This window comes from Bombus vosnesenskii, unplaced genomic scaffold (genome assembly GCF_011952255.1).
Source record: "Bombus vosnesenskii isolate JDL3184/JDL3185 unplaced genomic scaffold, Bvos_JDL3184-5_v1.1 scf7180000013316, whole genome shotgun sequence".
NCBI classification, from domain to species: domain Eukaryota; kingdom Metazoa; phylum Arthropoda; class Insecta; order Hymenoptera; family Apidae; genus Bombus; species Bombus vosnesenskii.
The window spans coordinates 1,213,451-1,239,095 of NW_022882962.1; the positions used below are offsets into that span (position 1 = coordinate 1,213,451).

Below are 25,645 nucleotides of genomic sequence, written 5' to 3' on the forward strand. Positions count from 1 at the left end.
CGGTTTGCAGGAGGCAGGGATCAACGTTGACTCGGTCGAAACAATGGTCTACCATCCTAACAGCGAGTTAGCCCTTTCGAAACGGATTTTTCTTTTACCACAGTAACGCGGTAATATGGGTTACGTTTCGCGCAAAATTCGATAAAAGATACGATCGGTGTAATTTTTAAAACAGAACATATAGTTTTATTTAACACGGAATCCTACGTTCCAATCGATCTCGGCGACGTTAGAAAAATTATAACAAACTAGCGGCGGTATTTCTAAGGATTATCCTAGAATTTATTGTATCATTTGTCTCGAAAGAAATGAAGTCGTGCTCGGTGCGATATTACTTTTGGAAAAGTCATCGGAAGACAAAGAGAAAAGACACTTTGGAAAACGGGCCGGTCCGAACGTTTGGCGAATTTTACTCCTGCCACGGTGAAGTCCAACGGCCGGATCATTTTCGCGCGTTTTGCAGCACGTCTATTGCTGCGTGGCGTGAGTTTGAAGGGAAAATCTACCAAGCGTTTACGCTGCATGAATGTTTAAATAGAGTCCGGTGCTTATACGTCTGGCTCGTTCACAGCGCAGACTCGCGACACCGTTGTCTCCGTGATAATATTTAACTTGTTGTTCATACTTTCTTCTGTGGCGACCGCTTTAATTCAACCCCATTCCACCATGGCAGATGAGAATCGTTTGCTCGGTGTCTGCTCTTTCGATTAAAAATAAACGCCGTTGCAGTTCCTTCGAACGATACTATCGCTCCTTTAACTCAACCCCTTAACCTACGATTTACGTTCGAGAATTTTGCGCCGAAAACGTAAACAAGCTATTATACAGGGTGGTTGGTAACTGGTGGTACAAGCGGAAAGGGGGTGATTCTACGCGAAAAAAGAAGTCGAAAATATAGAATAAAAATTTTTCGTTCGAGGCTTTGTTTTCGAGAAAATCGACCTTGAATTTTCGCTCGGTACGCGCGCACTTTATCGCGTCTCGTTATAACGGATCTCACTGTAGATCGTTGTCTCGATGGAAAAATTAAAAAAAAATTTTTATTCTATATTTTCGACTTCTTTTTTCGCGTAGAATCACCCCCTTTCCGCTTGTACCACCAGTTACCAACCACCCTGTATATCATATTATATATTATATTTGGCCCGACTATCGTACTACGGGCTATGCCCGTAGCTGTAGGTTAAGGGGTTAACTAAGCGAACAGAACTATACGGAGTGGGATACGTGTCAAACGATAGTTGTCCAAATTCGAGGATTTCACGCAGGGGATTTCATCGGAGATGCTTTCAACTTGCCGCACGATTTATAATTTCACGAAATAATTATTTGTGCGTCGATATATAAAACCTAGTATTCCGCAACTTTTCTAACGTTAGGAATATGTCGAATCGTACGTTGGAAAAATTTACATGGAAATATTTGAAAAATGCAAGTGAACGTTGGTAAAAATAATTTATTCCCGAATACTCGTACGTTGCGTTCGCGTATGTGCGTAGCGTATATGCAACGAAAAAAGCAAAATAGGGGAAGAAAAGAAAAAATGACTACGCATTCATGCGTGTTGCCAGTGTTTGCACGGTAACGAATGGAGAACAGAGAAATTCAGAACGGAGGTTATCTGATTACAGGTATGGTAGGGGTTGAAGTTTTACTCGTTTCCCGAGTCGAAGCACACCGTTGTACGTTTATATTAGTCGTAAATTTATGTTTAACGAAACGTGGGAAAGTGTGCACAATACTTTCTAAAAGTTACCTGGTAAACAGCTTTAAAAAGCTGTGTATTCGCTTCTCTTTGCTCGATGTACTTACGGCTTGCTTTCATACGGTTTCTTTTGTTTCCCAGCTTTTTTCAGGTATCCTTTAATCGGCAGCACGATTATAAAAGCTCGCTACCTTGAAAAGTGTGAACAAGCTTTGTTTAAGCAAAGCGTTAAAAACCTACGAATCGCTTTCTCATGTTTTTTTTCCTTTCCTTCTTTTCTTTTTTCACCGAACATATTTTTCAGAGGAAGAATTTTTCCATCGATCTCGCGTGTCAAAGCGTTTAAAATTTCCCTCGCGTCTTGAACAAATCACTGCGAGATATACTTCTCGTCGAACCGGAGATTCGGTGAAAATTTTATTTCGTAATCGTTGGAGCCAGGGTTCGCGAGAGGTTCGAGGATTTTCGCTCTTACGGTCTCTCTCCTTGCGAAAGTAACGATTTTAATCTGACGGAATTGGCCGATTAAGTTCACAGAGCGAAATGAAATTCCCGTGATAGTCGCAGGAGATCGAAAATCCCGTGCCGCGAATATTATTCCACAGTTAAGCTGCCATTTGTTTTTCGATTATCCAAAACGAGGCGATTTTGTAACGTAAATGGGAACACGATGTTCGTCTTCGCACCTGCCCCGGTGTATCCGCATGATATCCTGTGTCCAGTTTCATGGTTCAACGTCTGCTAACTAAGCAGCCGACGTGTTATTCCGAGTACCCTGGAGACACGTTTGTACCGTATACACGTTGCGAGAAAGCTATTCCGATTGCACGACAAGACACGTATATTTGACGCGTATCGTTTTTCGATGGTTCGCGCACTTTCACCTGTGATTTATTATCAACGTCGAGACAAATTTTTATCTCCTACGCGTATTTAAAACTTGACGTCCGAACAATAAGAAAAGCGAAGAGTACACGTTGATGAGTAACGGACGCACGAGAACGACGGCGGTTTATTCACCCGGTCGGTTTACGTAAATATGTTAAAATATTTGACGTAATACTCGATAAAGGGAACCGAATCGGCGGATCCTCACCGTGCTCGAAATAGAACTCTGAACGCGATCAAAGCGAGCAAACAACGCGTAAGCGTCGTAAGAACGATATTTATATTCCGGAAATCCGGTAAATCCAACACGCTAGATAGATCAAAGAACTTTTTAATTAAAAGCAAACCAATTCTAGAAGTAGCTTTGCTTTAAATTCCACCTTTGTGTTTCGATTACACATAGCGTAATTCCTTTTCCAAACATACGGAATATCCCATGAAAGATGCTGGCCGTAATTTTCGCAGTATGATCCGTATATCGTGTGCTAGTCGCGAAACTTGACGTCACGTGCGTTCAAGTTTAAATCGCATTCGGACTGAAAAATCGGATTAACGTGCGATGAAGTAAGTCGATGTACGCGCGGAGCATCTACTTCCGGATGTCGGTCGATGCTGTATCCGTTCGTACGAATGGAAACAAGCGTACGTAAGTATTGGATTGGCAACTAAGTGATCGCGCATTTTGTCAATACCATCTAATGACAAAATCCGCAATCACTTAGTTGCCAACCCATTACATATGGAGATAGGAAAGCAAGAGTACGAGTTAAATACGGCGGAGAGCGGTTTTTATGGGTCTCGAGTGAATTCGTTTTTCTCCTATTCTCCCATTACATCGGCTCACGGAACTATTCGAACGCTTAGAACGGTAACTAGAGAATTTTTTTTTACCAGTATATTACGTGCTCTGTAAGAAACTTTGAAATTTCGTCAGCGCTGAAACGAGACAGGACTATCGCGACTATAATAGCGAAGTTTGAAACCTATTCGAAACATGTACACGAAAGTTACAAGACATTTATTACAAACACTCGGTGAAATATTAATATACGTAATACTCTTAAACGTACAACTAGTGATCTCACTACGTACCGTGACTTATCGATACAACGAATAATCGACTCACTGTTCGTATCATCTTGTAAAGCGTATGCTTCCAATAAATATCTTGCAACTTCTAAATACGTTTTCGCCTACCTTTGAAATCTTTCCGATATAATCGGGGTAGCCGTGTTTCGAATTTCAAATCAAAATTTCCTATACGATTTTCGAAAGTATTCGAATACTTTCGCGAGCCACCGTACATAGAAAACGAAGAAAGCGAACATGAGGTAAACACGGCAGAGACCGGTTTTTGTTCAGCTTGGTTTCTTCAAGTGGCAAACGTGTCCGCCTTTCTTTCGTTGTCTCGTTATATCGCGCGTCCTCGAGCACGAGAAGGGGGATGAACCGATGCCGGTGCGCTTACACCGAGGAACCTACCCTCCGGTTATGCACCCATATCCGTCGCCTTCCGCGTCGTAATTTCTTTGTGCTCGTCAGCTTTACGCGATAAGTACTTCGTTCGCTGGAACGGAACAGAGAGAAAAGTTGCACACGGAAGCCGACTTGTAATCGTTTATACGTCGTCGTCATTTCGTTCGGAACGTGACCCGAGGGTGACGTTTGTTTCCGGCGTTGCCGACGCGTTGCAGATTGAACGCACCGACTGGTCGCGTTCGTCCTGCCGTGCTTGGTATTCTGATTAAAGCAGGATTTGTTACGGATTAACTGGATTCATTCTGTTCATTTTTAACCTTCTCTCTTTCGTTTCGCGTTTATCCTCCATTTTAATCGTTTGCCTTCGTTTTAGGTGTCTTGGTAAACCAGCGAGGCAGCTGATTCCCGCGACTGGGTCTCGGATAAATAACGTAAGTAGGATTTTTAACCATTAGATAGATCGTGGATGTTTATAGAAATTCATTGTTTACGAACACGACCGAAGAAGCGCACGTTCTACGCACAGATATTTGTTTCGTTTATAAAATATCAGCTATTGTGCTTCGGATATTTCGTATATCTTCGCGTGGGTATTGTTACTCGTTCGTTAGATACGTCGAATTTCCCGTAAATCGCGATCTATCGATGACCATCGTCGTTAGGCTGTCGGTAGTACGTCGCGTCGATTCGTCTTGTATCGAACGACGATGATACGTCGTTTAACGTGCAAGTAAATATGTACTGAATTTTCAATCGCAGGAGGATCGTTTAAAGAACGTAGAATATTTAGCGAGTACAAGCAGGACGTGCTAATCGATGCAAACGGTTGAAATTTATCGTCAATTGCTTGGGAGGAAACATCGATCGTAACAGGGAAATCGAAACGTGGCTTGAGAAGGAATTTACGGCGGAAGAATGGAATTTTATCGAGTGAGCCTAATCGGCGTTTGTTGCCACGTGTAATTAGCTATATTAGATTCAAGCTCGCGGTACGTACGCTGCGTTGGCACGCGATCTAATCGCGTCAGATCGCGTCCCGTAAAGGCACAACGACTCTCAGTCTCAGCTTGGCTTTTCCACCAATCGTCGATTTATTCGATTTTATATAGCGTTAAAAAGAACGTCATTCGCTCTGCAAATTTTCGCTCAACCGTCCCGTAAAATTCGAACGCCGATTCGTCGATAATTTACATTTACGATCATCTTTGTAATTTTGCCTTGACGAATTCTTGCGGCGTGTTCGATCGCGTGCTGACCACAACGACGTAATAACGATCTTCGTTCTGATCATTTCAGAGGCTAATTCGATAATAATTGAGATGTGTTTCTAATGATCTCTTGAAATGTTCACGAGGATAGATCAACAGTTCGATGTTGCCGATAATTCGTTTCCATGGGATTGGCTGGATCGTTCGATTTCGCGTGTATAGTTCGGAAAAGAGGCGCGCAAGGTCAGCGTTTATTTCCACCTGCGATGAGCTCTGGAATTAAGCGTCAACGCCTTCGCCGGCTAGCTGATAGTTAGAACGGTTCGCCGTTTCGTATTTTATTCAGAGGGTCGATCAGCGGATTAGATATTTACAGAAAAGAAGTCTCTCGTTTTTTTCTTTTTTGGCAAATACGGCACGCTATCAAGATGGTTATCGGTTGGAATTGCGGCTAACCGGGAACGAACAAAATTGTGCTGCAGCCGGTCGAGTGTCGAATTAAAATATACACGTGTATAGATCTATCGCGTAATAATAGTTTAGTTTGCCGAGCGTACGTAGTTGGATTTCGTGTTCTGGGTCACGTTATCCATTCCTTTACGCCTCGTTCGCTATTCCAGCCGGCTCGATCTCTTCGTCGACGTCATGTTCTTCTGACATTTTCAGTTTTCGTGGCACGCGAACACATTGTTGCAACCTAATGGCTGACTATATTCCGGATAAACTGCCGCTGAATTATGCCGGTGGCTGCGATTCGAGTGCATCCACTCGAAGCGCAAACAAGCATCTTATTAGTCCTTAACCCTTTCGACTGGTCTAGAAATACCGGAAGTAATGTATAATTTTCTGGGAGTTTCCTGTTCGTCGAGTGTTGTATGTCAAATAATTCAACGCCGCTTTACCGCGCAATTTGTCTTCTATTGTGCGCGACCTGTTCTCCCAACCCTCTCGGCCTCCGCGCGACTTTACGTTTAATAATCTGCTGAACGTGGCCCGTAAGCACTCGTCGACGACTACGGTAACGTCTGTTCGCTCAATTAGTGCTTAATTATCAAGTCGAGGGCTGTTTTAGTTTTTGCCACGGCGCCGCGACGCGCGATACTCTCACTCGCAATGGCTGACACATTTTTCCGCAAATTTTCCTTTTTCTTTCTCTTTGACGTTCTTATCGACCGAAGGATTTCGAGATTGCCAATATCCTGTGGTTTCTAACAGTATCGCTTACGATAATTTCTAACCGAAGATCGGTGTATGTATATCGACATTTCGCTATTTTCCTGCGCGTAAATATAAAATAGAGCTGTTGGAAATCACAGGTTGCCCTGTACTGTTTAGCATAATGCCAAAGGTAACCGAAATTACAGGAGAAAGAAAACGATGGTCGATCAACGTTCTTCGAATACCTGTGATTCGAACGGTACACAGCTTGTAACACTTGGCGTACTGTAACCTAGTAAATTGTGGTTTAGCCGCGTCGTACACGATACGATCCTGTTCACACATAGCGAGTAGAAATTTCGTGAAACGTTGGAAAGTAAAATTTACGCCACGATCGATCAATTGTAAATTTCCCTAAAGATCTGCCTTTGGCAATTAATATTTTCCGAATAACGTCGACGGAGTTTAGGAAAAGTTATTCTGCTTGGAAATTCGGCTTGATAATATAGATTTTCGAAAGCGCGATCACAAAGTTAAACGCAGGATAATAGGAATAAGAAATGCAAGAAACGAAGTAAACATTCATAAGGAAAGAAACGCAAAGAAAATAAAGCAGGCTGCTCGCCGGGATATTACTTGTTTCGTTTCGCTAGCAGGCAGTGTGAAGTAGAATTTCTTAGTCCCTTGGCCACTCGACACTTCTCCACGAGTATGAACACCGCCGATAAACTCGGCTAGGATACATTTTGAGAGAAACGATTCTTAATACTTTCTAACGAAGGCATCTCTGCCGGGAGTAAGCCGATTACGTTTTTATTTTACGGTCCTAAACTTTTACGCGAATCGTTTCGTTGCAACTGCCGCGGAAGAAAAGTTTGTGCGTTATAAATAAACTTCGGGCATTACCGAAGTACTCGAGTTCTTATCTTTCTTTTTTCTTTTTTTTTTTATCGAAGTAGCACTCAAAGGTGCGTGACAGAATGACGCGAGCTGCATGGATCTTTTATGTCTTCAATTTAGTCTGCACGGCGATGTATCTTTACGTAATAAGAATATTTACGCAGGATATTATTAGTATTAAAAAGTGGAGATCGACACTTGCCATTATTACAGTTACGAGAGAAACAGCGAAGGTTAGCGTTTAGTTGTGTTCATATTTTATTATTCAAGTACGTACCATACTGCAGGAATATTTCGTTCATTGAGCATTCCGTTATTCGGACGCTTTACCTTCTGCAACGTTATATTCCATCATCCATTGAATGTTCTGTTCTGGTCTAATTATAATACTATATTACCTGGCATAACAGCACGTACGCGTGCAATTTAATACGAATCAAATAAACATAGTCGGTTTTATAATGTTATAACGCCACGAATGCACAATGCTAATTAGAAGAATCAAAGATAAGAATAAAAAACAAGGTTTGCAATTTTGAAACGGCAAGATATAATCCACCTTTTGGATATAATTTAGTAAATATCAAGTAACAAAGTTAAAGTATGTTATGATATTGCGTGATTATCGTTTCCGAAATCGTTATGGCGAGATTTTTAACATTCGCGGACGGACGTAAAACGCTGATTAACGGAAGAAAGAGGAGAGGTAGCGAGATGATTTCCGAACGATCGTAGACACAAAACGCGCCGATTCAAAGTTTTATATCGCTTTGCAAACTGGCGAAACATTTTGTCCGTGAGAACGATGTCACTTGCGCGTCCTAATTCGCGACGACATTATACGCTTGCAGAGGAATTTCTGAGCATTCCTGAGAGGGCTGCATTAATGCGTTCTTGAAAGTTAAGATGCTCTTCAAGCCTGACTTCTGCTTTGTTCCTGGCAATACGGACGTAAAGTGCTCCTGAAATTATTTGCAGAGTATCGCGATTTTCTCGCTCGTCGAGAGTCGTCTGGTCTTTGGCTCGTCGCGAGTCTCGATCGAAATTATTTCAGTTCGTTCGATCGATTCAACTACAAAGCGGAGACGATTCGATACGATATCCGGGAGTTTTCTAGTACATGCAATTTTTGCGCTACAATTTCCCATTATTTATATTTTCATTTGACAGAATTACATCGCGCATGTTTATGCATTTGTGGAAGATGTAATGTTGTAAGAATACATGTAATATAATTTTATGTGCTAGACTAGATTGACCGCGTAGTAGTGATACGTGTATGTGAATATGTGTGTGCGCGGCGCCTCGAAAACAAAGGAATGTAAACTGTTAGTTAACAGTCTGGTATGGAAGAATGTGAGACGCGTGAAAGTATGTATCGACGAATACAAGCGGAAAGGGGGTGATTCTACGCGAAAAATGAAGTCGAAAATATAGAATAAAAATTTTTCGTTCGAGGCTTTGTTTTCGAGAAAATCGACTTTGAATTTTCGCTCGGTACGCGTGCACCTTATCGCGTCTCGTTATAACGGATCGAAGGAAATGTAACGTCAGCAGCATATTTCGATTTCCTACAAAACAAACTACCGGAATTATTAGAAGATGTACCGCTGAGAACTAGAGGAAGTTTAATTTTTCAACAAGACGGTGCACCGCCACATTTTAGTCGTCATGTGAGAGATTTTTTAAACCGACATTACCAAGGCTGGATCGGTCGTGCTGGAACAATAGTTTGGCCACCACGCTCTCCTGACTTAACTCCGCTTGACTTTTATTTATGGAACCATATTAAAACAATTGTTTATTCCGAAGAAATCGCAAGTTGCGAGCAATTGAAAGAAAAGATTATTGTAGCCTTTCATACTTTAAAACAATCGAACACGTTAGAAAGTGTTAATAGAAATTTAATTAGAAGAGCAGAAGTATGTGTTCGACAGAATGGGCAACATTTTCAGCAATTTTTGTAATAATAAACTTTATGATTACTTCATATTATTTCATTATGTATTCCTAATTTTCCGTTATGGCAAAAACAAACTTAAACTGCGATAATATCCATCGAGACAACGATCTACAGTGGGATCCGTTATAACGAGACGCGGTAAAGTGCACGCGTACCGAGCGAAAATTCAAAGTCGATTTTCTCGAAAACGAAGCCTCGAACGAAAAATTTTTATTCTATATTTTCGACTTCTTTTTTCGCGTAGAATCACCCCCTTTCCGCTTGTACCACCAGTTACCAACCACCCTGTATAACTATTCTAATATAAATTCCAAGTGTAAATTTAGTGTTCCTATACCATTATTTCGGCTATTAAGATCCAAAATTCTCAAGAATATAAAATATTCAAAGTATAGTACTCGTTGTAACCTTTAATGGACGAAGCAAATTTCCGTTTAATTTCCATTTTTTGAATTAAATGTAGAAAAATACGAATCTGCATAAACATCCACCGTCCGGATATAGCGTATGTACGCTGTATAGTACATATGTGTAACATACATAACATATGTATGTATTTGTGCGATCTCTTTGAAATTACCTTTCGCTTATCGTTATTTGCATCTCCTACTCGCGTTTGCCTAGTTCTACTTGAAATACCCAAAGCGGTAAATTTACGTTTTATTGGTTATTTTGTTCTTTTGCTCGAATATATTAGCGGACGGACGATGAAAGCCAAAGGATGAAACTCTTTAAATCCTTCTCGGAATTACAAGCTTTCCTGGATGCAAATGAGAAGGGTTTGAAGACGTTGAGATTCAGACACACGGAAATTCTTAATTCGAAAAACAACAGATGTCATTCACATTCGATAACTGTCCGAAAACTATCGACGACGATCAATTTACTAGGTCGGGTATTAAGCCCATTGACGATCTCTCGAAGGAACACGTTAAGTATTGGTTTAGTATTAAGCTCTGTGTAAAATCTATCTCGTCAACGAGTAACTCATTTATCTTATTTCGCTACAAATTTATATCTTTTATAGTTTTTAACACGTTGAAACGTTGGTCGTCGATCATCCACGTTATTAGATCTTTCAGAATGATTAAAATAATTAATTGAAATAAAATAAATTTCACGGACCGACAAATTGTCGACAACGCGAATAATTTCGGTAACATTGCCAGAAACTGTGCGCGGATGCAATGCGATATTTTGCAAGAATTAAACGTTATGGCGTAGTATATTTCAATCTGTTGCGGCTGCCAGCGTGAAATATATAAGATTCGCGGTCGAACAATTTTAAACGCGTTTTAATGTGTTTAAAAGCGTTAAACAATTTTTGTAACATTCTTCTAAAGTGCATATACAAATGCAAGTCAGACGAATTTATTACTCATATTACTTCAATTTAAATCTATTATTCCAATTTAAATCCATTACTCCAATATACATAATAACAGAGAAGAATATCATCGTCTGCCCGTTATCAACAATTTCGTAATAAATTCGTGTTTACGAATAAACGAGCGTACGGCATACTTATCGTTCGATTCGTATTTATAAAATTCGACTTTCGTCGCGTCGAGCCAACGATCACCGCGGAGACGAACGACGTACGTATCGACGACCGATGTTGGGAAAAATCGAGCAGAATCGAAATAATTGATGACGCTGAAAAATGTAAGATCCATGGGACAGGTATCACGCGCGGACGATCGTTGAGCTCGTCTTCGCGGGTGGGTAGAAAGATTTTTCTTGGAGGTGGGGCAGATAACGCGACGAAACATCGCCGGTACCAAGCGTGCGCGTACACGGAAACATCTAATGTGTGCACACGCGGAGTTAATATGAAAAGGACACGCAACCGAGCAAATTACAATCAAAATTATAAGCTTGGCCGTTCAAGGCCACGGCCTGTTTCAATTTCCTTCGCGGAACTCCCATCGATCCAAATTTACCTGTCCTTTGCACGTGAAAGCTCGCTATACCTGCACTCCCGCTAATTGCATCGTATTTCGCATCGTTGTGTTTCTCTATTCCCTTTTAAGTCGTGGTTTATGAAATAGAGCAAATAATGGTACGTTCTCTACGTTCGGACTTGTGCCGCAGGATATTAAGTATTCTCGTAAGGGAACAGAAACGTGTTATTTAACCGCTTCACCGCGGATGTCGTTTGATTAACTCTTTGCTTTATGATTTTTACCCCCGGGTATATATACAACCCTGTTCGTAAGTACGTATTAGAGCATTTGCTACCCTCGTACAGAGCGCGATAATCGATCCAGATAATCAACTTTAGCGTCGATGTTTCGAGGTTCTCGTGAATCGAGGTTTTTGCAAACGATCGTGCAACTTGTAACTGGACTGTTCCCCAGACTTCTATCTTTTTAAATACACCCATTGAGATATATGTAATTTTGTGAGGTACACCGGATTAGCCGCGTAGTAATGACACGCGTATGAATGTGAGTGTGTATGGGAGTACTTGCGTGCACAGCGTTTCGTAAAACAGACGAATGCAACTATTCCGTTAGTAGTGTGGTATAGAAGATGACGAAACAAAGAGAGTGCAAATGTATATCGACGAAGATCTTGTAAATCGCGTATTAAATAAATGTGAAATTATTTTGATATCAATCTTAAGTGTAATCCAAGTGTTCGTATACATTTATTTCGGCGATTGAGATCCACAATTTTCAACAACACCAACTGGGATCCGTTCTATGGAATCCGCTTATTGGCCAACACCGTTCGATCTTGCATCGATCTTTCCATCAGATCTAATTTTTTGCTATGTTCGAGGCTGGGCCTAAATCAACTTTCAAGCGGCATCGTTTCATCGCGTTTCTTACGTATCGTACCACGATTAGTTTTATTCGTTTATTTGTCTACCTTATCCTGTTATTTCTAATCATTTTCTTGTCTTTCCTTCTCTATTTTTCTTTCTACTTGCGATCTTCAGTCTTAGGATATACATAGAGTAACCGTTAATGCTACTTACCTGTTAACCGTGTTCCAACTTTATTTATTATTGTTTTAACAAAGAATTCTCAACCTTTGGGCGAGTAAACTTCTAACCGAATTATTTTCTCGTTGTTTCTTTTATTCCAGTCCCCCTGCCGAGTTGCTTTATTCGGCGTTACACGAATGACGGGGGAATCGAAAGTTCCGTAATCTGAAAATGTTCTTATCCAAACAGCCGTCTCCCTGTTAATTCGGATAATGGAAGTCCCGTTGGCCGACATCGAAGTTTGTACAACGAGATTTTGGCTGACGGTACAGCTGATATGATATAGCACCCACGTATGTGGATGTCATAAATCGATGTGATAGAGCCGCGCTCAAACGTGAGTTACGCAATGAACGCAGGAAAGTAAATCCTGTGTTCGTTCATCTGCGAAAATCGTCGTTCGTCTCTAAATTAATCGAAGCAGCACGATTACGTAATTTATCTATAATGTATCGTATATGTAACGCGATATAACGTGTATATATAATACATTTTAATCCATCGTATCGTTTAACGATATTGGTAGTTTTATCGGGGACGCGTAATTCAAATTTCGTTTATCGTTAGATCGAATGACTCGCGTTGTATTTTTTACATCGACGTTTATTTCGATCTCGCGAATTGGACATTCTCCGTTTCTCCGCCTATTTTCCGATTGATCGTATCTCTTGAATAGAACTTTCGACGCAATCGCAGAGATCATCCGACAATGTCTCATTGTTTAATTAAAGGATTTCCTTGTCAAGAGGGTATCGGAAGATTCAGCTTATTAAATAGACCGTAATATATTAAATAAACCTTCTTTCTCTCTCTCTCCCTCTCTCCGTTTCTCGGTTTAATCTACTTTATCATTTCGAGTTAATTACTTGCCATCACTTTGCTACATAATATGTAATACAATATCCAAGAGTGCGGCCACGTTAACCGCGGTTACCGACGCGCTGTTCGTGGCCGTGTTTCTCGACCACGTTAAACACAAGATAATCTGACAGTTCGGGAATACGCGGAAACTTGCCTGTAAATAATCGAGTTGTCAATAGCACGCCAACGAATTAATTGCTTGCGATGTTACGTTACACGCAACGAAATCACGAATGCAAATCAAATTAAAACGGTGTCGTTGTCTTGATTCTAACGCCACGCGACAACCAACGTTTCTATTATAAACATTCGCTATCGTGGATTTATCGGTGACGTTTAATTATCGCGCTTGTATCGCAGAAACGTCGGTTTCCGTGTATGGAATTTATAATCTCGTGGGTCATTTTAATTTCCAAATTTGGCAGTAGAGTCTTCCTACTCGCGCGTTTTCTCGTCGCTCGCGCGAATACAACCTTCGTTTATCGCGCGTCTAGCGGACGAAACAGTAAATTGAAAAGCGTCGCGGCTTCTTTCTTTGTTCCGATCGTTCTGAATTTCAAGAATTTTATCAAAGAGCAAGCGACGTTCGCTTCGAATTTTCGTATTTTTTTTTCGAATGCAACATTTTTCGCACAAACAGAGCTACAACGTGACCATCGTTTCACACGTTGCAGAAAATCGTTGTGTAGGATTTCAGAAGAATTCTTGTTTCGTGAATTTCCACCGTTTTACCCGGTGAATATCGAAACCGAAGTTGAAACACAAAATTTGAAGATCACTGGCGCTGTTCAAAGTTCTTCTCTTTTCTCTATCTTTTCTCCTATTCCTTTTTTGATGCGTCGGAGTAATATAAAACGCCGCGAAGAAGAGAACGAGCTTATACCGCAGTTGAAGATACAGAATACATTTTCGCTTTAAAAATGCATTATCCAATGCATTAACTCTTATCTGCTCGCGTATGTCGCGGTACGAGAAAGAAACCAGCTTGTCAAAAAGCAAATTACTCATTTTCTTTACCGCGCGCTTATGTGGTACTTCCACGGTTATTAATCGAGACTCAAGTCCGAACTTCTACGGATCAAACAAATATCAGCTGCTGCAACGCGTTTTAAATAAGAAACGGTTCTTCGTGCAAAATTAAGCAATCTTACACTCAGCATCGAGGAAACGCTTTAAACGATATAGTTAAATCGTACGAAACACGAGCCAACAGCTATGTACGTACGAAAATTTGCTGCGAAAGACCCAGCTGGACGCCGTCTGCAATTTCCAGCAGTCCATAGCTGAACGCCGCAGGGTTCTATTACTAAAATTGGTGGATATCAAAGATTCTCCCGTATCACGGTGCGACATAAAACAATATTTCGAAGATTTCTGTTCGGCAGGTGTTTCATCAGGTCGGCCGACGTTTTCCGCGAACCTTCGTAAATCTTACGGCTTGCGATCGTAGTAACCGCGTGATCAATAATTTGGAAAAGTATGTAATAACAGTAGACAATAGTAATAAGAATAAAATAATAAAGCTGTGATCGTTGTAAGCTATAGATCTTGAGATGGCGCGTAACAGTCGCGAACGTAGAAAAAGGGATAGTCGTTTTTTGGTTGCGGTGGCTGGACTTGGAACGTAAATCGATCGCGTGCCAGAGATTGGAAGGGAAGGGAATCGAATTGTCCGTAATGCGCAGCTGGTGGATAGTTTTGGTGTGGTGCTGCCGGCGGCGGAGGACAGCACCCGAGGATCCGTTAAGAAGCCGGGGTGTGCGGCGAGTTTTCACGACATCGGGACGTCGTTTTGAGGCGCCTTAATTGGAATCGGATGGAAGCGCGAGGGAACTTCTTGCTTCTTGGCTCTCTGTGTCGTGAAATTGTAGCTCGAAGACGAATGCCTCGGTCCGTCTGGGAGACGGACCTCTTTCGTGTTAAATCGATTTCGTTGAAACGTTCTCTGCAGTAGCTCTGAAGTTACAAGCAGATAGAGAAACTGAAAGTAGGAAGAGGAAAAGGAAGAGAGAGAGAGAGAGAGAGAGGGGGAGGGAGAAGTAGTAAGGTCCTCGAACGACGCGACGCGTAAATCCATACCGAGTTCCTGGACGAGACAAGTTCCTTCGATTCGAGTTGGAACCATTTCAGCCCGATAGAGTCGGCCTGTGTCGTCGTTCTACCGAACATATTTTTTTGGACTACGTACACGGTTTTCGAGTTGGCCCGGCGTCCGCGTGTGTCTTTCCGTGTCGACAGCACCATTGAATGCGTTCGCGTGAATTACGCGAATAGAAGGTAAAATTTCATTAAAACGATTCAGGTCAGTTGACTTAAAAACGCGGATTGAAACGGACGCGACGCTGGATAACTTTATGGACGGATCTTTGACCTTTTTTTTCTCTCCTCTTTCTCCCATCCCTCCACCCTTTATTTTCCATTTAATATTTAATCCTTCCAGTTTGACGTTTCGAACGCGTGCCGACAGAGAATAAAAGGAATCTCGTCGTTTTCAAATTCGTCTTCGAATATCGGTCCACGTATTCTCTCTCTTTTGCTTTCTTTCCACATCACCGTGATTTTCTCCTCTTTCTTTTCTTTTTCTTTTCTTTTTTTTTTGTTTGTTAGGTACGTTAATTGCCTCTTCCGTGGCAGATTGTCTGAAGCGTGTCTCGAGTGGAAAGGAAATCGATTTCCTTAGCGTTCGTCGATGGAACGGTCGTCTGGTCTGGAAATGGCACGTTTTCAACCTACTATATCTGGCCGACTCGCGACGAGGCGCGTGCCTTCCTACGCGACATCCGTCCCGATCTTTCCTCACATTTTTAAATGTAAACGAAGTCTCGTCGAGTAGTTCTTTCTCCCTCCACTCAGCCAGAACGCCTTTGTTCGTTTGACTCGCTCTACGATCCTCTCGGCTCGCAGCGAACACTTACGACTAACAATGCATTTTAGCAAAATCGAAACGTATTGCACGATTTGATCGTACATTTTGTTCTTCTTGTTGCTGGCAGGGCGAATTCTCGTAAACGACGTAACACGCGTCACGGATACGCATTGAAAAATTTCTCCATTACGGAAGAAAGAAAAACTATTAGCTTTATTCCTTTTTTTTATTTATTCATAATTCGTGCCTTGCGGTTTAGAATTTATAATTCACATTCTCCACTTGCTTGCAATATGCGATTAAACCGTATTTACGCTATAGTTATGAGGTGATCGTCGGTGAAAATGCCCACAAGAAATACTCTTGATTTTCAACAATAACGTTTATCAAACTCTTAACAATTAACAACAAATAACGATTAACCACGATTAACGATTAACAACGATTAATAACAAATAACGATTGACACTGAACTATCAAGAGTCAATAACCCGTTCCTCTAATTGTGTTGGCTTCGCTTAACCTTTCGCACTTCGCAGCTCGGGGCAGAACGAATCTTTTGGTTCCAAACCAAACAGATTCTTTTCTTTGTTGCCCCTCGATATCCCCACTATGCACGCGTTTATTAGAAGTCCGCGCATGCATTTTTCCGAATATTCGGCGAAAGAACCGTAGGGTTATCGATGTAGGGTACATTAGGCCTGTCAGTCTTACGCTTTAAAGTAATAGCGCTTTGTGTCGCGACGCCGTTGGAAATTTCCGTGGTCGAGTGCCGCCACAGTTACAAGGAAGAAAGGGTAGTATACGTTCAACAATCAATTCGTAGCGAAACCTTTACGAGATTAATAGACAACAAGTAGGTACATTACTACGCTCTTAGCAGAGCATTATCTTACTCCCTTGTTCTTCTACTCTGTTATCAGAGTATTATATCATCTTGCTGCATTTTCTATTGACCAGCGGATCGGCTTGATCCGATTACACACTATGTAAAGATTCTTTAGCTTAAAGCTAAATTATATACAATTTCACTTTCTGCGCCTGTTGATTATTTTACGTAGAACTGGTCTTTTAACGTGGACGATCGCTATACGTACGACGATTATATCTATAACGTTTTTTTGTACAGTGTATTAAAATTGCGCGATAGCGAGCGAATATAGCATTAACACAAAATAATAACGATCACGGATATTTATTGGAATCGATTGAATAGGTCAAGACTTGGTTGGTGGAGTTGTTTGGACTCGTCAGATTAGTTTGCGAAGCAACGAGCTTCGGATTGACACTCGCTTCGAATTCGAAGACGAAACAACGTACCGAAGTATGCTTCAACTTAGATTCGTTTAGACTTTAGACCATGGAGCTGGACGCATCGATTTAGGAAGCAAGTGACTCCGAGAGTCACATCGAGCGTCGGTTTCCTGCAAGAATCCTCCTAGGATCATTCATCTACAGCCGAAACCACGTCGATGGAGTATTACCTTCTGTTCCTTATTCGGTAAACGAGATCAAACAAAATCAGACGCCTTGCTTTTCGATCGAGCCTCGCGTAAGTTCCAATAATAAACTGAAATTTTCATGGGAACAGCCTGTGTTCACGGCTGTATCGTAACTCCTGCCTCGACCCAATAAATAACTAATTTCCAAAAGTAATCCCTCTAGACAGCTGATCCCTCCAACTTGAAACGGGTCTCTGGTCAACGAATCAGACGTACCATCGAGTTCTCTGAAGCTACTCGTCCTCGTATACGATCCCACGTGTATTTCTATTTCATATTAGACACGCGCACTATATTATCATTTAGATCGTATTATAAATACGGTATCGACACGGTTGGCCAGCTTTCTATACAGCCGCGATACATATAACTGGCGAAGAACGACGCGTAAAGGGGTTTGCATAATATCGATTCGTAATCCATCCGTCGGCGTGATATGATAGCTGCCGGCTCGATTTTTCCCCGGTGTTTCTATACCGTGGGAGTTCCTTGCAATTTTCATGTCATCGTCGTCCGCGGCTTCGAGTCGTCGCACGAGGAAAAACATTTTCCGGGGAAATTGGAACGGAGATGGCTGGAGATTGGCGGGACGAGGGAATAGCGTGCGGTGAAAAGACACGGCACCCGGGTTCCGTGGTAGTCGGCTACCCGGCAATACCTACGAGATCTTCTTCTCTTTGACACCCGAGCCCGGTACGCTACTTTTACATTCCACTCTACGTTTTATACATCTGACGCGTGTGTGAGCGTGTATTTAAGCAACACTTTGTGCTCGGCCCTGGTGTGCAACCCTGTTGCGCTGTAAAAAGGGCCGCATATGCCCGCGATCTCGTTGCCTCCCGGAGACTTTGATCTTCGTTAATCGCCGAGCTTGCCCGGCTTCCCGAAGGCTTTAAAACGTGGTTTCTATCCCTTCCTCGGCTAACTTGGCTCTCCTCCTCCCTGCATTTTTTATCCTTCCCATCGTTAACATTCCCTTTTGTTTCGACTATTTCAAGTACCAGCGAGTAGGAACTTCGCGTTCCTCTTGCGGCTCGATCGTTGTGCTGTAATCCCTACACGAATGAATCCTTCAAGGTACCTTCTGTTTGGCCACGAACGCGCTCCTCGAGGTTGCAGCACCGCTGGTGCTCGAAGAAACGGACAAGAGAAGCGCGTGTAATATCAGCTCGTCGGATCCAAAATGTAGTTTCTACGGAGCTACGACTCGGCCAGACAGTGTCGTATTAAGAAAGAAATTCGCTTCGATACGCGCGCATTAAAAAGCGAGATTTATAGTGGAAATACTCGCGCGTCGTTGTCACCGGTTACGATTAGACCGCGGATTTTTACGAGAATTCATATTTTACGATTAAGAGAGTAGGAGCTAGATAGGAATTTGATTTACCTGCTGAATATTACAAAGAGTACTATTATGCTTTGCGTACTTTATATCTGTATGCGTGTCATGTGCATTTTTCTAGCTTCACATTTCTCGTAATCGCGCAAAAATCCGCGCTGTAGTTACGATCGGTCGGAATATTCGAACGAGTTTAAATTTGGACAAGGCGTTATAAAAGTTTCCAATACGAATTTAGTATGTAGAAAATATAGAATCGTAGTATCTGGAGAAGATCGAGCAGACGTTAGGACGTCGGTTCGAATAATACGATTGTCAGTTAAGCTAACAATACCAGTTCCACCGCGGATATTTTCGGCGCTACTTTTTTTTTCTCGCAAAGACGGCTTTCAAATTAGCTCGCAGAAGTAGCTTTCTTTTGTTATCGAAAATACACTTTTCTATCTTTCGTTCCATCTTGCAGCCCGGAAGCCTGTGAGATATTTATCTTAATTAATTTCCCAGGAGTTATAAATCAAAGTATCGCAACGTTTTCCAATAATGCAGTCGGAAAGTTTTCCCGAAGGAAGAAATAACTCGGGTAGAGCGTGGCGCAGCACCTTACGATTATACGTTAAAGTATCGTATTGTTTCTCGCAATTAAAAACGAAGAGTTTCGACTGTACGAATTGTTCGAGGCGTTCAACGCACGGATCTGCGAGCAGCTTGGTATATTAATTTGCATAATTGTTACGTAGAACAACAGCCAGAGCCCGAAATTGCTAACGCCACTATGATACAGTGCAGGTCGTAACTGGGAGAAATGAAAAAGAAATGTATTCGTCTTCTTTTGTTCGTACTACGTGATTGGTATATACAGTGGGTCATAAAAGAATTCGCACACCCTTAGAAACTTTTTACGTTTGTATTATACAATACACTGTGAAATTTCATTAGTGCAATAAGACTATCGCTATTATATTTTTAAAACTTAAAACGAATCTCATTACGTATATACAGGGCGGTTGGTAACTGGTGGTACAAGCGGAAAGGGGGTGATTCTACGTGAAAAAAGAAGTCGAAAATATAGAATAAAAATTTTTCGTTCGAGGCTTTGTTTTCGAGAAAATCGACTTTGAATTTTCGCTCGGTACGCGTGCGGTACGTTATAACGGATCTCACTGTAGATCGTTGTCTCGATGGAAAAATTAAAAAAAAAAAATCTTTTTACTTTTTATTTTGGTACCACCAGTTACCAACCACCCTGTATAATACAAGATCATCGAAATACTTGAACTATCAATTATTCGCTGTATTAACAATATCATCTTGGACACTAATCGTACGTTTAAAGCTACTGTTCATGCTGCACGTTAATTTCGCTAATTTGGCAAGCGCTAACTACGTTTGCTATGTTCGCGATAGACGTCTCGCAACTTCTATATACATTTTTACGTTGGTTTGAAATTCGACTATCGTAATCACGATCGTCGTGTCTCGTTACGATGTCAACGAGATTCCAGAAAGTTTCGTACGATACAGGCGATACATCGGTAAAAATTTTCTTCCGATAAATGTTCGAATACTTTCGCCAACCACCGTAAGACTGATAAATCGTATCACAAGGTTATAAAGAAGCATTCAACGTTTCTACCAACGCGATATTAAATTCATATTGGACGTGCAAACGTCGATATGAAAATCGAAGAGTACGTAGAGTACAGAGGACGTAAACAAGATACGGATATTTGCTCTCGATATTTATAAACGTCGCTCACGTGTTACGAAATTTTTACGATTCGATGTCGAAACCTGCGTCTACTCGTGTTTTATGTAAAATCAATTTGGTGTGGCCGCTATTCGTCGCTCAGTCTGTCGGAGAGGTTTGCTCGTGTTACATGGAAAATGTAGACCGTTCGGACGTAGCTCGCATAATTTATCGGCGAATATGAAACTGCCTTTATCCTTCGCTATGCCGTTATCCTTGGAGCCTGTAACCAATTAATAAACCTTCGATTAATGTGTAATCGGGTGCACGGTCCAGGCAACCGATTGAAAATTAATGGCCTCAGCCGTTGTCACGTAAATTAATTGCAACGCGACGTCGTGTTCGCCTGAACGTCAAGCAATTTTATAGTCGCCTGTTTGTCTGCCTTCTGATCGTTTGTTAAACGTATTGTACTGTTTTTTTCGTTAACGTCCGTTACCATAATCCGACGCGAAATTGACTGTTAGCTCAGTCTGTCGCGTTCTTATTTTTCAGAAACTGTCCCGATAAATTATCTAACAACGTTTCTTCCGCGTAATCGACGGGTACCGTGACATTCGATATTCCCCTAACGTGGAAAAGAGTATCCACGAAAAGAGTAGCGTTCTATTCCGCAGTGTAGAAACTTGTCAACTTTTCAGCGAATACTCTGAAATTCCAAATTGAAATTATACGACTTAAAAGTAATTTAATTTAATGGAAAGGAATCGTACACGTATTGCAGACTCGATTAACCGTCGTTATCGGATGTACTACCGTTTGGCAATTCGGTATTGGTTTTTAATCCGACGATTGCTTAATTACTCGGCTTCTGGTCTAATTGAAGGCGCGGACGATGATAACAGGCAGCCTTTTAGTCGGGAATAAAATTTCCCAGGTGGCCATCGCCCTTTGATAAGAAAAGAATTGTCAGGAACGCGTTTGCCCAGCCGAATGTTCAGGAACTTGATAGCAGAAAAGTTCCTTCTGGTTACGCTCGTTAGTGTTGGAAACGTTTCCATGATAATAAATTCAGATGGTTCGTATTAAAATTTCTTTCGTTCAGCGACTATCGTCAGTCCGATCGCTTTTATCGATTCGTTCTAATTTATTATGGTCGAGACACGTCGGTGCACGTGTAATCGCTGGTAATTTTCTTTCGACGTCCAGACAATGACTCGAACCCTTTCTTTATGGCCCTTTCTTTATAGCGTACGTGGTTATTGGTAATGACGGTCATTCGAATCTCATTTTCGATCTGACGGTTTTCAAGGCTCTCAAAATTCGAATCGCTTCGATTAGAATTCTATACCATAAAACTGGCGAGTGTCTTGGACGATTTAATTGCTGTGAAGATTTCCAAGACTTTCGGCAGTTCTAAGATACGAATTCTTCAACGAATGCACATGTTCGAATTCAAATGAACAAATATGTCAATAGCTGATCTCTTTTTTAATACGCTGATATTTTTAATACGCAAATAAACACAGAATCGAAAACATAACTACACACGCGTCGTGTGATTAGTATAGTAAAGGATGCATCAAGTTCAGAAGTCGATCGTATCTGTTGCTTAACCGATATCGCGTCGCCAGATGCGGAAGGATTAATAAGGAAAGAGTTATCGGAATACGCGATATTACACGTCTAATAAATTTCAAGCTTTGCGTTTGGTTCGGACATTTCGATCTTATTTCCCTTGACGTTACTTTGTTTCTGCCAGGTAAATTTCATCGCGATCGTATCGTACGAGTGCACTCGTGGTTTCTATAAAACCGTCTGTTGTGTTCGCGAATCGAATCGAGTGGATTTATCGGCTCCTCGATGCTCGAGTTAACTTCGATGATTCACATCCCTGACAAACTTTTCCTGGATCACTCGATCCGATAGGAAAATTTCGAATTATATCGTGGATTTTGTTACACGGAAAATGTATAAATAATGCTTGCAAACTTAACTACATATCAAGAGTTCGAATAAGAAGAACCGCCGCTGTTTCTGACTCATAGCGTTTTTCATTTTCATAGTTAGTTAACATACGTATTTTTATCATCGAGTTACGGTTACATCTTCTGATAGATTTGTTTGTTTGCAGTCGCGGAAATTGATATTTTGTACACAGTGATTATAGGTACATTTGTATTACGCGTTATGATTCATTCATTTTTGATACGATCGGCCAAACGAAATTGTATTATATTACAGTTCATCTATCATGCGTATTTGCGTTCATATCAATTACGTCGATTATGAATTAAACAAATATGTATGACGTATGAAACGTTAATTAACAAATAGCCGTTATCTGTTAATAATGTCTATACTGAAAATCAAAATAAAAATTGTAGAATTTTCCTATGCTACCCTTGTCTACGTTGAACGTTTGAGATTTAATTTTGCGGTTTTCGTGGACAAATGGCCTAAGAAATATCGGGTGAACCATAAACAATGTCGCGAGAAAGCCTGTCGGGTTTGTCGGGTTGGTGTTAGCTTTAGGGGCGCGTAACGTATCTTCATCAGAACAAGCCATCGTTGTTGTTCAATGGAGATTATATTTACAATTATATGTACAAATGTTGATTTAACAGAGTTTGATAATCAAACGTGGTAATTAGACACTCTTGATGTTAAAGACAATGTTCCGAGGTTCGATAACGAATCCACGGTCAACGGGAAAACTCTTTGTACAATTGAATATATTTTGAAACACAAAGTGACGTTAGCTGTGACGCACGGTATCTTTCCGACTGACTGACAAGACGATGTGAATAAATTCTTCAGGATGATCACACGAATAAAAGACTGATACGATCACATTTGTCAATTGCGTATTGACCGGGCATATCAACAAAATTCCAGGCGCCGTTACTAGGCAGACCCGCGTAGAGCCGACGTTGCTCCTGCCCGGGGCTTGTCTGTTAATACAGCGTGTGTCCCTCGATATTGGTACTTCTTCTGCTAAGTAAAAACGTTCATCCCGTGACCGTGACTACGTTCGGTGACCAGTTATGTCACCTCGAGCTCAAGCCCACTGTTACAAATCTCCGGCAGACATAATCAGATCGTATCACAACTACTTCTAAGTTCTATTGTTTAAGTACAGCTATAATAAATAGTTTAGATCAAAGTATCGGGGATCTTCCCAAAATTCCAAAAGAAAGGCCCGATGTCCCTACGTCTCCGACAAGCCTAAGCGTTGACAGGCTCATCAATGCGTCGTCGGTCCTTCGATCGAATAGTTACGCGGAAAAGTGACCTATGCGACCGTGGCCATGGACGGTCGCGGAACATGTACGTGGGGAGGCTATGAAAAAAGACAAAGGGATGCTTAACCCTTTCGCTTCGAGTCCGGCACCCTATCTATTCGGCACCCGAATGATGCATATACAATTGCTATCTGTAGTCAATAATATATTTTTTCGTTATCGGCAGAACATTTTCTGTCGATTTTATTGACATATTGGATTAATCACTTCATAAAGTTCCTCATTGTTGAAACATCACAACGTTTCACGCAATATATTTCAAACATTCAAACGATCGTACACTGTTTCATGCTAAAAAATCTATTAAATCCATTGACAGTGAAACGATATTTCATATACGGTTCTTACAAGAATTATTGTTATTTAAGACTTAGGAAAACGTATGTACAGCAACCACGCTCATTGTGCGTATTTCTGACGCGCGTTTCCGTTCAGTGACTCAATACTTCGGCGTTGGAACCGTGTTGACGAGAGTTGTAAGTTAACTATTTAATTGTCTTAGTTACAGCACATTACTGTATTTAGTTCACGTTAAATAACCATCGTTTCCTGTTTAATCTATTTTAAATAAATAAATAAATAAAATCCTATATAATGATCTGCTAGCGATACTATTTTCTACATATATTTGCAGAAGCTTGGGTGTCGATCGCGTCTGTTAATACGCGCGTTGCGCTTCGTTAAACGATGCAGTACGTTTCTTCAGGGGAAACTTTACAGGCCAGATAACGCTTTCATCGTGCAACGATTTCGAAATTCCTACAGGGATACTTTTTCTATTTTGAAAGTATGGGGTTAGATATCGCGGAGGATGGGCAAGTTGTATCTCCAACTTTACGCGTATATCTCTCCATCTATTTAGTCAGTTTATGTAGTTTACAACGTACTATGTGTACGATTGACACCGAGTGTTTCCCTTGAAACCGTTTCAATATTTCCGATAAGAGTCGTCTCGACAAGGTAGTCTATATCGAATCTACTATTTTATGAATGAGAATCTTTATATCGAACGTTCTCGTATTCGACGTATAGATTCAGATTCTGATCCAGGGATTTGGAGTTCCGCGTTATCGTCTTTGACGAAAGATCTTTGATTTCGCGAACGACGAACCGGGGTAATTGACTCTAGAGAGATTCCATCGATCGCTTCACTATGAATCGAAACAATGATTTCTTAATGTCTTCGATACGGATATCAATGGCTGGTGATCCGCATCGCAAATGCTGTTTCCAGAATGGTTATGCGCCTTGACTGTACTTACCTTGAATTTGCACCAATGTTGCATCTATTATATCCGATGCGCGTCGTAACATAACGCTATGATTCGTCACCTAACATTTAAACTTTTCTTATATCTTTGTTTCTCTAGCGGGTATGCGCCGTATCAGAAAAGATCAGTTCTTAAATTTTTGTTACTGCTTCCAAGCAAAGTAGCTCACGAGGTCCCGTTAAATCGCACACACTTTTCTTCCGCTTTTCTTTTGTTCTACTTCCACCATCGAGAGTTTCTACTTGTGCAAACTCTTCTGAAGGTGGGATACGGGCCAATTAGAAACGTTACTTTTTCTTCTACATTTTTTTCTAGGTCTTACGCAATATTTAGCGTAATTATCAGCGTTGTAAATATATTTTGAAAGATCACGTTTCTTCGTTCAGCATATTACACACCGCGATAAAGTGACTCGCGTCTGACACAGTAGTTCGAGTCGCGTATAGTCAGACCCATATTTGCTTCATTTAGTTTCTACTCCCCAGAAGGTTCGGTATTTTATACTCTGCTGCGAATCT

The 25,645-nt window shown here is 41.1% G+C and overlaps 1 protein-coding gene across 2 annotated transcripts in view; it reads left to right on the forward strand.

The window, feature by feature from the left end:
• The window catches only part of LOC117235479 (heparan sulfate glucosamine 3-O-sulfotransferase 5), a 150,167-nt gene that overhangs the window by 16,826 nt on the left and 107,696 nt on the right, over positions 1 to 25,645 (forward strand). For both annotated transcript variants that reach the window (XM_033497533.1, XM_033497532.1), the window contains exon 2: positions 4,446 to 4,503. The gene's annotated coding sequence lies outside the window, so the exon portion shown is untranslated. The remainder of the gene's footprint in view (positions 1 to 4,445; positions 4,504 to 25,645) is intronic.